Below are 12,565 nucleotides of genomic sequence, written 5' to 3'. Positions count from 1 at the left end.
AGGGACACTGCCAAATCACGCAAAAAGGCGGGCCTTTTAAATTACAGAAAAAACACGTATTTACAATGTCCGAAAACAGCAACAGTACAAGGTGCATATGGCTAGTTTTGGGCAGGAATAAAAACTAGGTCCTCCGTTTGCACTTGGTAAAATATGAGACTTGCCATTAAACTTTGGTGGAAATGGGACGTCTGGAAACTTCAACAACTTTAGGGCTTGAATGGAAGCAAAATTATTCTGCAAAAATGGCGAAAATGAAAACACAATTATTACAAATGACATTAATTATCTCCAAAATGAAACAGACTAAAATATAATGACTGGTCACGTGTGAGAGCTGGTACTCAGTGCGATGATAACTGGTGCAAATGAAACAACAATCTGCGCATGCGCAGGTGGGATGGCCGATACAACATGGTGGAAATGCACGAAAATTGCTAAATTCCATGTAAATAGAGCCTAAAATATTACAAAATGCTATGAAAATTTTAATTTAAATATTCATATGAATTTTTATGGATGATCTCAACCTGAAATGAACAGAAAAGTTTTAAAAATAAATTTCTCATTCAAACGATGGCCTCTCTCTTTGTACCACTACTTTTTGTATAAATGTAACAATGGTACAATAACAGTTATATTTTAATCACGGATTCAAATATTTTCTAGGGAGACTCCCGTTTAAATGTTTGGAGATTGGTCAACAGAACTGGCAAAAGAATTTAAATTTCCACGTTTGCTATTTTTGGCAATATCAAGATTTTTAAAGAAAGAAAAGCCTTGTTTTTGTCAAAAATAAGACATATTTGACCACGCATTTTAAATAAACTAAAACATTTACAGCCCAACAAACATGGTTCAATGAACTGGTAGTTTGTGTTCTATTACTGTTCCAAAAGGCAGCATTCTCCATTCTTTAATTCCCGAGAAAATATAGAAAATACAACAATACCTCATTTCAGCCTCTTATTTCCCTCAACAAAAACGCCTCAATTTCACCAGGTGACTCTAGACCATTGATTTTATGCTAATGTTGTTACGTAATCATGTGTGTGATAGGATTTTTACATGTGTTGTTTGAAAGACAAAGGTACAGTGTTTATGTAATCATTGAGAAATGCCATGAAAACGATCCACACATGACGTCACGAGTCAACTCTTAAAACATACTGACTGCCCCTCGTAAGTAGTAGATAGCTACTTCATCACTACTGATATCAGAAGTAGATAGTACCGGTAGTATAGAGTCCACTCCACCAAATCGCACCACCAAGGTAAATGGCTGGTAGGAAAATCAGTGTTTTTATTGTGAGAACCACACCAGGGTTGATTTAATGGGAAAAAAAGTTAGAAACAAGGTTGCTGTGCCTATTTTTTTGTGATAGTTGTACTTTGTGGATGGTTTTCTCATTATCTAAGCATAAAAACATTTGTCACAGTTCTGAAATTTGAGGCACGTTTTTTGTTCTTCTTCACCAGATGACGTCACTACATAGAATCAGCGTGCTGTAAGATTGACAGGATGTACATATAGTTTTCGACGCGTCACTGCGTAAAATCAAGCTGCTTACCTACTAGACTATGCCATAGTCGATTTTTGATAAATAAAAATATGTTATTAATCATGATGAACACATTCAGTTGAACTCGAAATTATACTGATATTTATTACATCAAAATACTAGTATAAAATGGTTATGAAAAAGTTTATATAATTATATTTGTGACAGTAAAAGTAAAGTATACGTAGGCTTATATTATTGAATGCAACATATCATAATGGCATAACTATAATGGCACTTCAATACTGAACAATTCTAATTTTAGAATCTGCCCGTTTATTATCCTAGTTAAAAATCACTTGGGAAGCTAACAAACAGATGTGAAAATCTATCAATTGTGCACAAATAATTGAATCAGAGTTTTAAGCTTAAATGTAATAGCCAGAGTATGCACAATTGGCAAGTGGACTACGGAGAAGTCTACTCATTACTATACCCAATATTTGTTGCGGGTTATATGGTAGAAGATATCATAAACATTAGGATAAGGTAAAATGGTGTTTTGAATGAACCAGGGAGGTTTAACAATGAGAAAACGATCAATTATACCTTTTAACACATAAATGAATAGGAACTCTACAGTGGCGTGGAACCAGTATACCTATACTTTATCAATACTGATATCAGTAGTAAGTAGATAGCTATTTCACCTTATCCCAAAACAGAAACACGAGGTTCAGTCGGTCAGTCACATTTTTGATTGACTGCATCATTAATAATTCCGATATCAATAGCAGGTAGCTAGGCCTACTTCATCAATACCATATCCCAGCAGTAGTTACTTTAGTATCTACTTCATATCAGTATTACATTGTTTATTGCTACTTCAACCAATACTATACTTATCAGCAATAGATAACTACTTCATCAATACTGCAGCAGTACAGTATAGCTACTTCACCAATACTGGTATCAGCAGTAGATAGCTACTTCATCATGATATCAGCAGTAGATAGCTACTTCACCAATTATACTGCATGGTATCAGCAGTAGATATATAGCTTCATCGTCATGATATCAGAAGCATAGCAGATAGTTATCAGCAGTAGATAACCGTTTCATCAATAGACATACTGATATCAGCAGTAGATATAGGCTATGTCCACCGGCGTGTCCAGGATCTATTCCTGCGGGGGCTTAGAGGGGCTTTCAGAGTTATGCGGGGGGCTTAATAGCTGAAATCGCCAAAATGGCTGATTTTACATGATTTTTAACAAAGTCAACACACAAAGCCCCCACCCCACCCGGACACGCCAATGACCCCGTCAGATAGGCCAATTTCATCAAAACCTTATACCAGCAGTTGATAGGTAGGCCTACTTCATCAATACTGATATCAGCAGTAGATAGCTGTTACCAGTAGCGGCACCAGGATTTTTTTTGGGGGGGCAAAGTGAATTACGGGGACGGAGCAACTTTGACGCAAAAAGTGAAAATGTTCGTAATTTTGGATTTTTACTGGGGAAACAGGGGGTGGGTACGTGGGGGTGCTAAGAGTTCTGACTGGGGAAAAGTTCCTCGTGGCGCCGCTACTGGCTGTTACATCATCATGCACCTCTACGGCGCGGCGCGGCGAATAACCATGTTTAAGTGCCATTAGGCCTATGGATAGCGGGTTCGCACGTAATAGAATAATCGCCGATTGAAACCACCCGCGACTATCGATTTCCCCCTCTCCAATATGGTAGAGGTCATGTCAGTGAGGCCACAATACCAATCACCTGTTAAAGTGATCCTTTTGTAGGCCTACTCCATGTAGGCCTATTTGCATATCTTCTGGAGGACGATTTGAACAATTTTTTTCTTTACGCCGCCTTCGGCAGCGATTTTTTTTCAATTTCAATTTCAATTTCAAATTTAATGTAACGTAGACCTATTAATAGACGAATCCAATTTCACGCATTCCTACACCTCAATGGCAGCCATTAGCCCCGGCCATTAGCTGGATCCCCGTCGGCTCTATGTGAAATGATGCGGCATTGGCCTGTATTCTATCACCCGTGTTACAGTTCACAGCACAAAAGAATCAACCATCGAATTTTACAATGTACGCGGGTTTACAACGAGTAGTTTACAACATAACGTCGATTTTTAAGCGGCTTTAATCCACCCAATTGTTTATTGGGCACTCACAACACCAGTTTGGTGCATGCGGGGACCCAATAATGGCCGACCAAATCAGAATCATTTCAAAATGAAATGGGTAATCTTATCAAATAATGAGTTGGACACCTTGTCAATTTGAAATGTTACTTGTTAAAATAAAACGGAAACTACCGGTATTCATTTTGATAAGATTGTCGGTTCAAAGTGATAATATACCTAGTAATAAAAAATGAATAGTAGGCTTATATCTCATCAAAACGAATAGTTACGGGATCAAAAATAAATAAATATAGGGATTCTATTCAAAACATTGAATAGTGTGAAATTAGAGTATAATTTAGGCCTTTATAGAGTGAAAACTTATATGATAAAAATGCGAGTATAAGACTAGACTACTCCGTAGTCCACTTGTCCATGTGCATACTCTGGTTATTGCATTTAAGCTTAAAACTCTGATTTAATTAATTTGTGCACAATTATTGATATATTTTCACAACTGATCTTTTCAGTCACCGTACCCCCTCTGTTTGTTAGCTTCCTAAGTGGACTACTGATTTTGGTTTGCGGTTTGCATGCTTAACACGGCTGTCTATGGATGAGATTGTCGGATTTCTGGCCTACTAAAATTGGCCATGATGTACCGTAAAATGGGGTAACTTTGGGCACTTTTCAGAGTTTTTAAACCACTGCTTCCAAACAAAACAAATTATATTTCTAACTATCTCTTTTTTTATGACATTAGGGTGCCCTTCTACACCTTGAAGTTGAAAAAGATTTTTGCATTATTTTTGTAAGGGTGCCCTGGGGGTTAAAAAATAGTCTGACCAAAGTTACCCGCATTTGGGGCAACTTTGGTCAGAGTATTACATACATGTACATGCGGGACTCAATAATGGCCGACCAAATCAGAATCATTTCAAAATGAAATGGGTAATCTTATCAAATAATGAGTTGGACACCTTGTCAATTTGAAATGTTACCGGTAGGGGAGAGCGGGGAGTGTTCGCCCTATTTTTTTCTGACCAGCCTAGCGATGTCAATTTTAAGGTTAGGGATGACCTGATAAGCCCATGTGAAAGCCCTATGTCTTGGCTATATACGGCCACAATCCCAGAACTATAGGCCTTACAATAGCAACAGGATAGAGCAAACAAAAAAGTTTTGCAAAGTGGCGAACTTGCCCCATGTTGGGGCAGGTTCGCCCATATGGTGGGGTAAGTTCACCCTAATCACAAAAAAGGTTTAAACATTGCATAACAATAACATTATTCAATGCAAACATTTAGCAAGATTACACAGGGCATTCATTCTCTTCTGGGGAGTCACTAAATTTGTTGCAGGGGTCGGGTCAGGGTAAAATGTAGGGGTCCAAAGTGAGCTTAAACGTATCATGTTTACAACTTTGGGGAGAAATGGATTAGGACATAAACGGTGGTATGAGTAATACCGATATCACATAACTTTAAAAAAATATGTTTTCAGTAGTTTTACCTTGTTTAATGATTTAATTATCAATATTTTGCATAATACGCTGATGGGGCAGGTCCGCCCTCCAGTTTGGGGTAAGTCCGCCCGGAGAAGATATTGGGCGAACATGCCCCATCCTCAAAAGGGCGAACGAGCCCCTTGTGCACATTTTTGTATTTTCTTCGGGGTATGCAAAACACAAATCGAATAAGGAGTTTATAACTGCATTAAATCTTTGACAAATCCCATATGTTCCCAATACAGATTTCCATTAAAACCATCTGTATTTATGTATCAATGATAATACAACATTATGAATGCAAGAAAAATTACGTTTTGGTGTAATTTTTTTGTTTTGGCTGCAGTTCGATGAACACGTCCCTATATGTCGCGTAGCTAATATGAGAAGTTTATAATGACCTATGTCACCTAATTTTGCCATCACCAAATTCCCTGACAGCCGTAGTGCTGAGAAACAAGGGGTGGGCGTACCTGCCCCTAGGGCGAACACTCCCCGCTCTCCCCTACTTGTTAAAATAAAACGGAAACTACGGTACCGGTATTCATTTTGATAAGATTGTCGGTTCAAAGTGATAATATACTCCTACCGGTACCTAGTATATCTCATCAAAACGAATAGTTACGGGATCAAAAATAAATAAATAGGGATTCTATTCAAAACATTGAATAGTGCATGTGAAATTAGAGTGTAATTTAGGCCTATATAGAGTGAAAACTTATATGATAAAAATGCGAGTATAAGACTAGACTAGTCCACTTGTCCATGTGCATACTCTGGTTATTACATTTAAGCTTAAAACTCTGATTTAATTAATTTGTGCACAATTATTGATATATTTTCACAACTGATCTTTTCAGTCACCGTACCCCCTCTGTTTGTTAGCTTCCTAAGTGGACTACTGACTTTGGATTGCGGTTTGCATGCTTAACACGCGTCTCATGGATGAGATTGTCGGATTTCTGGCCTATAAAATTGGCCATGATGCATCTTTAAATGGATCTGGCTTGTGATTGGTCGCCCATATCTCGTTATGGTTTAAATCCTCCGGGCACCTGCCATTACCATTAATAACTACATGGTAGGCCTACACACCTATGCGGCCCTTTGTGTTGGCGGGAACATTAAAATCCCAGGTGCATGAGCGCCGAGCGGTCAAGCGCGTCTTGTACCATGCTTGTACTTCCAAGCTTTGTGCGTGCGGTTAAATTGGATTGATAAACAAAGCTAAACAAGTATGCGGATTGACAGTGTGTGTGTTAGGGACTTTGCCCGATCAAAGTCCCGTTTAAAATGCAATGTCCATAGTCGATTTTTAACCCGGACTTTCGCGATTAATAAACTGCAGTGTGCATTCTAAAATCAGAATTGTTCAGTATTGAAGTGCCAATATAATTATGACATTATGATATGTTGCATTCAATAATTTACTTTTACTGTCACTAATATAATTATATAAATAACTTTTTCATAACAATTTTATACTAGTAGGCCTATTTTGATGTAGACCTAATAAATATCAGTATAATTTCGAGTTCAACTGAATCCTTTCATCATGATTAATGACATGTTTTATTTATCAAAAATCGACTAGGCCTATGGCATAGTCTAGTACGGTACCTGGTATATTAAAAGACCAACCCAAGATGTTGCTGATTAATTTTATATTAATTGATAGATAGGCCTATGTGTGCACTATTATAAGTGCCATCATTTTTCAAACAAAAGCACTAAAAACCAAAACTTGTCCATATTATTACCGTATCAAAAATAAAGAGAGGCTCAATGCGCGTGAAGCGCGGGGAAATTTTGGGTTTTACACCGGGGTTTTGCCCCCTTTTTAAGTTCCAACCACCTAAAACTTTTTGGTCCCCTGCCTCTTGCAAGGTCCAAAACTTTTTTGGCCCTCCCTTTTTACCAGCCCCCACCAAAGTAGCTCAAAGTATTTATGAACACTCCCTTAACTCCCTTAGTCCCCCACTCCAGGTAGCTAACGAGGTAGAATTCCACGATCTGAGAGTAAAAAGGAGAGCACACAAATAGGCCAAATCATTGATTTGAGAGTCTCTCAGATGCGCTAAAACGTCGATCTGAGAGTCTCTCAAATGGGCTAAATCATCGATTTGAGAGTCTCTCAAATGGGCTAAATCATCGATATGAGAGTATCGCAGATTCAATGGGTTATTGATTTTAGAGGAGTTACACGAACGGATCGTTGCTCCCGGATATGGCCCCATCAATGGTCTGTATTAATCGCGACTATATAAAACATTAAATTTCAACTAAATAATTAGGTGCAAAGTTTTCAGAACATTTTTCAGTTCAACTTTAAAATGTGTTCTTTTGTTCAATAAGACTTCTGTTGTAGTCGTTTAAAATTTCGCACGTGTGATTTGACCAAGCTTTCCTTGTGTTTACGATATAGGCTTTATCATAAAAAATGATACCCCCGATGATACCACGTAAAATTTAAAAAAATGAAATACTGATATCATTGACGGCGTGCCGCATTTATTAAAAAATAATGATATTTTTAAAGCTATTATATAGCATATATTTTTTATATTATTGCATCTAATTTCAAACATTGAATCATGTGTTGGAAGCATTGTATAGGCATATAATAGCGTGCAAAAAACAAACAAACAAAAAACAAAACAAAACGATGCACGGCTTCAAGTTCAGATCATTCCGTGTATAAATAAAATTGAAATGAAATGAAATGAAAATCATCAATAATTTTATCACTATTTTTTTCATAGACTTCCGTTGCAGTCGTTTTGGAATTCGTATGTGGTTTTTCGGTCTTTCGTCATTCCACTCTTGATGAAAATAGACCTCGAAATATTTGAATTCTGAATTTGAGAAATTTAAGAAAGGAGTTTATACAAACAAAATAATGCATCAGATCGTGCCTCTGTCCTTAATACCGAGTTGCCTAATTTGTTCATAGACTTCCGTTGCAGTCGTTTTGGAATTCGCATGTAGTTTGCAGACCGAATCAAGTTGGTATACTGGTCACTTTTGAGAAAACAAAATGGACATGATGGACGAGCAAACAATCGTTGTCAAATAAGCTAGATATTTTTCTCTTTGCACTAAATTGAATAGACACAAGGAATATCGGATCTCTTTATTTGTTTCTGTATTCGTTTCTTTCTTTTTCAGAATGTCATATTCATATTCATATTCAATTTATTTCCATCAAAAATCACAAACATAATAATAACACCAACGACTTAAGGATAAAAACAAGATGGAGGAGGTGCAATGACTAAAAGCAAAAGCCTGAGAAAATGTTGCACCACCTGACAATTAAATTAAAACACTCATTGCAATGACAAATTGCAAATATTTTAGTCCATATTGTTATGAATTAAAGTTTAACTTCAACACTACACTATTTTTCGCTCACCTAGCTCATGACACTAGCGTCTTCAGCAGATGGTGATGCTGTGATGATATATCTTGATATCAACTGAGATATCATCACATCACCATCTGCTGAAGACGCTATAGTCGGACTAGTGAAAACGTTCCCGTGGCGAAAATAAGTGTAGTGTTGAAGTTAAAACTTTAACCACTAGGCCTACGTATGATTCAGTACCAAAATAAATATAGGCCTACATCTGGCGCAACGCTTGTAGGCCTAGTTGCCTTTACTGTCATGTTACCGTATGTTTTTCAAAAGACAAAGCAAAAAAAAAGAAGCAAATCGACTTGGACCTTTCCGACAATTACCATGATAATTAAGTCAGTATAATTATGCATGTCCATTAATGGCGTAGTAGATGAGGTTCATGCAGGTAAAGTCAGAGTCTCCCACGTCAGGTTCTATGCTTCATGTCCATGATCCGGGATTGAGCATTATGCGCACCCCTAAAGACCCCCCTGTTTTTTGGTGTGTTTTTTGTGTGTGTTTTTTGTTTTTGGCCCGTTTACCCCACCGTATGAGACCTCATATTACTAGTGCCCTCCCCGACACCATTTTTAGGTAAATGCTCCTAATACATGAGATTCATGCAGTCTAGACCATATTTTCACAACCAGTGTCATTCCTCATGCATATTTTTTGCACCCAATACCCTACTGTTACAACACTCTGCTCCAAAAGACCCAATATTTAGCACCTGACCCTACTGAACCCATTTTAGGATCTTCCGTCGAAAGACGTATAGGCCTACCCTTACATCTGCCCCGAAAGACTCGATTTGTTGCCCCCCCCCCCCGAAAATCGAATAGCCTTATTTTTGGTAATTTGTGTTTGTTCGATATTATCCAATGGATAGTAAAACTTTTGCAAAGCAGGATACACAATAAAAGAGCAAAAAACGCACATGTCACTAAAAAGACCAATATGCAGCATGCAGCATGTCAAGATAGGCATATAATCCCCGGGGGTAACATTTTCTTCGGAAGAGGGGGTCCCAAATTTACAAAAAGTCGGCGTCAATAAAATTGCCCCCCCCCTATTTTTGCAACAAAACTCATATAATGACCCTTCCCCCAACTCTCTGTATAATTGGGACCCCACCCCCTTCCGAAGAAAATGATGATAGCCCTCTTTTGTGTCACAGGTGATCTGCGCATTAGTCAGACATCTTGGTCGTTTGACCATGGTCATATGGGTGAACTGAAACAAATTGACTCTGAACTACTCATTATATTCAGCTGAACATTGGAGTGGGAGAATCTCAGACTATTTTTCGAACATAGCTCCATAGACCTCCAGTCCTTTATATGCATGCGCTATGCATTATGCATATGATGCGCAATAATTAAGTCCCAAAGTTTCTTATTTGCCCACCAAAGACCATTTTGGTGTAAAGTCTTCACTGACTGCATTTTTTCTCTAAATTCCTACTATCGGAAAGGCCTACTATTTGCTGGATTTACCCTCCCCCCCCAAAAAAAATCTTTTACAAATAAGACCAAACATTTCATAGAGGGATTTTCAACTAAGCATTCCCCCACAAGACCCCTATTTTAGCGCCTATAGAGGACTTTCCATCATGGTTCATAGCCACTACCACCACTCTAATGACCATTCTGTAATGAACAGGGAGCAATCCTGCTTCGAGTATCTCCAACAGATTAATGATGCTTCTAATGCTGGTATATCACTGGTTATTTAAGTCTTATGGCCTAAATTTCATGACGGTTTATGGATGGATATGCCTCCTCTCCTATAAATCAAACGATTGAAAACATTTTGTGCAACTCGTTCTTTTCCTGTCCACACGCATAACCTTCCATATCTAGGTATATCAAACACCCAGATTTGGAAGCATAGTATAAAGTGGATCGGTTTTATGTGCATGGTCAGGCTGTATAGACCGGGGGGGGCACTCCAACTTTAGAGGTGACGCGTATGTAGGGCTGTTAAGACCCCCTTTTTCAGCATCGCTGTCACCCAAAAGCTCCCAAAGACCCCATATTTTTTACGAACACATATGCTCTGTCACCCGAAGAGCCCCTATTTTTCCATTTGATCTGTCACCCACAGACCCTTACAAGTTCAATTTGAACAGCAACTTTCATTTTTCACTGATTTTGTTACTTATTTTGAAAAAACAATGAAATTTGAAGCCATTTAGAACTAGAAATTCGATTTTCGAGGTTTTTGTGGCGCTGTTTCGGCTCTCACCCAAAGATTCCATTTAAAAAAAGGTCATGTTCTCACCCAATGACCCCATAGTTTTTACATTTTGCTCTCCCCGAATGCCAAAAATCATGCTCTCACCCAATGACCCCATATTTTTTACATTTTGCTCTCACCGAATGCCCCTTAGTGCGAAAGTGCCAGCCCTACACCTATATCCATTTCATATTGAAGTTCCCCGGGGCTGTAGACAGTAATAGCATCCATTTCTTAGATAAAGTAAGATGACTTATAAAATATATTTCTTTCTCTCTTTCATTTTGTCTTTCAGTGACTTTCTTTTAATTGTATTCCACATTTTTTAACAAAACATTGCTTTGTCTTTTTAGCGTGTTTTTTTCCCTTTTTTTCTAAACACTATCCCTCAATATACTCAAACATGTTCAGCATTCAAACATGTTTAAAAAGTGATTGCAATAATGTGTTTAGCGATTATATAGGCCTATATACATTTCATTTTAAACTTCATATAACTCGTTATTTTTCCTGCTCACGCGCGCACATCTAAGGTCTTCCATATCTGGGTATATCAAATACCCAGATTTGGAAGCATAGAAGTGGATCGGTTTTTTATCTTTGCAATCAAATTTGTGCCCATTTGTTTGCACTACATTATGTAACTCGACTATAATGCTTTCAAAATCAAAAAGAAAAATTGAAATATCTCATTTACTTTTTTAATTATGAATTTTTAAGCATTTCCGAAACTACAACTTTGGTTAATTACAATGATTTTTTTCAAACATAGTGACCCCAAAACAGTTCCTTTTGGTTATAATAGTTAAAGAACATTCAAGGCTACTATTATAGGCCCTACATCAAAAATTATTTTCCTAAAATTTTATATTCATTTTAAGTACAGATTTCCGGAAATCCCCTAAGGATTTCCCAAACGGGAAATATATGATATCACCAGAAGGGAAGGTGGTATGAAGATCAAACAACCACCAAAATGTGTATTTTTGCCCACACTATAATGTCATGCCAATAACTTAATTTCAGCCAACGGTGGATGTAAGGGCTTTTGCAACAGAGCTCTTCGTTTAATGAATTAACTATAGTATTTGGCAATATATGGCCAACCCTGAATTATAATTATTATCATATATTTCCTATCTCTATTGAAATGTTTATTTTGCCAATTTTTATATTAAACTAAATTATATATACATCACTTTCATTATTCATTATCACTTTCAAAATGCAAGTTGATTTAAAGAAATGCACCATGCCATCATGGTACTAGTTTTATGATAATTATTATATGGTGTGGGCAAAATAATTTACTGGGTGGGCACTTTTGGGCAATGGGCAAGTTGAATTTACTGGGTGGGCAAAATAATTTACTGGGTGGGCAAATGCAAAAGCCCACGCAGTTAACATATTATTTACCTCCCTGGTTTAATTTAAACTTCATAATACTAATAACTTATTTTTCCTATTCACGCGTGCTCATAGGTCTTCCATATCTGGGTATATCAAATACTCAGATTTGGAAGCATAGAAGTGAGTCGGTTTTATGCGTGTGCATGGTCAGGCTGTAGACTGTATAAATAGCATCCATTTATTAGATAATTTAAAAAGATCTTTGTAAAGGGGATGACTTTCTTTTCAAATTGAAAATAAAATATATTTCTTTCTTATTTGTTTTCTCTCTTTCAGTGACTTTCTTTTAATATTGTAATATTTTTATTTATAGTGAAATAATGTTTTGACTTTTATTGTGTAAACTCTTGTCACAAACACATC

This window comes from Amphiura filiformis, chromosome 2 (genome assembly GCF_039555335.1).
Source record: "Amphiura filiformis chromosome 2, Afil_fr2py, whole genome shotgun sequence".
In the NCBI taxonomy this organism is placed as follows: domain Eukaryota; kingdom Metazoa; phylum Echinodermata; class Ophiuroidea; order Amphilepidida; family Amphiuridae; genus Amphiura; species Amphiura filiformis.
The sequence above is the reverse complement of the archived record's forward strand: the minus strand, read 5'-3'. Positions refer to the sequence as shown.